This window comes from Penaeus monodon, chromosome 20 (assembly GCF_015228065.2).
Source record: "Penaeus monodon isolate SGIC_2016 chromosome 20, NSTDA_Pmon_1, whole genome shotgun sequence".
NCBI classification, from domain to species: Eukaryota; Metazoa; Arthropoda; class Malacostraca; order Decapoda; family Penaeidae; genus Penaeus; species Penaeus monodon.
In genome coordinates this window covers 39,981,229-39,981,548 of record NC_051405.1, presented here as the reverse complement: position 1 = coordinate 39,981,548, position 320 = coordinate 39,981,229, and positions in this window count along the sequence as shown.

Sequence of the window (320 nt, the reverse complement as noted above, 5' to 3'; positions counted from 1 at the left end):
CGGAAAGAAAATATATCTGATACAATTTATGACAGAACGTTGTTTAACATTTTTTCCGCCAGCGTTAACACGCGAACTTTACCAATTGAAACAAATAAACGGAAAGGCAGCAGATCACTTACGTGGACTGTGAAAGTGCACTCGCAGTCGTCAGGATAGGGGAGTCCCTCGTCCCAGCCAGGTGAACTCCACACTACAGGCGGCTCATTGTAGCTCCTGTCTACGGTGATCTCCATACTGCATGCGCTGCCACACACTGCCGGGACAAGGGGAGGGGGGCTTGCGGTGTGTGGAAGAAGTAACTGTTCGGGCTGTTACAA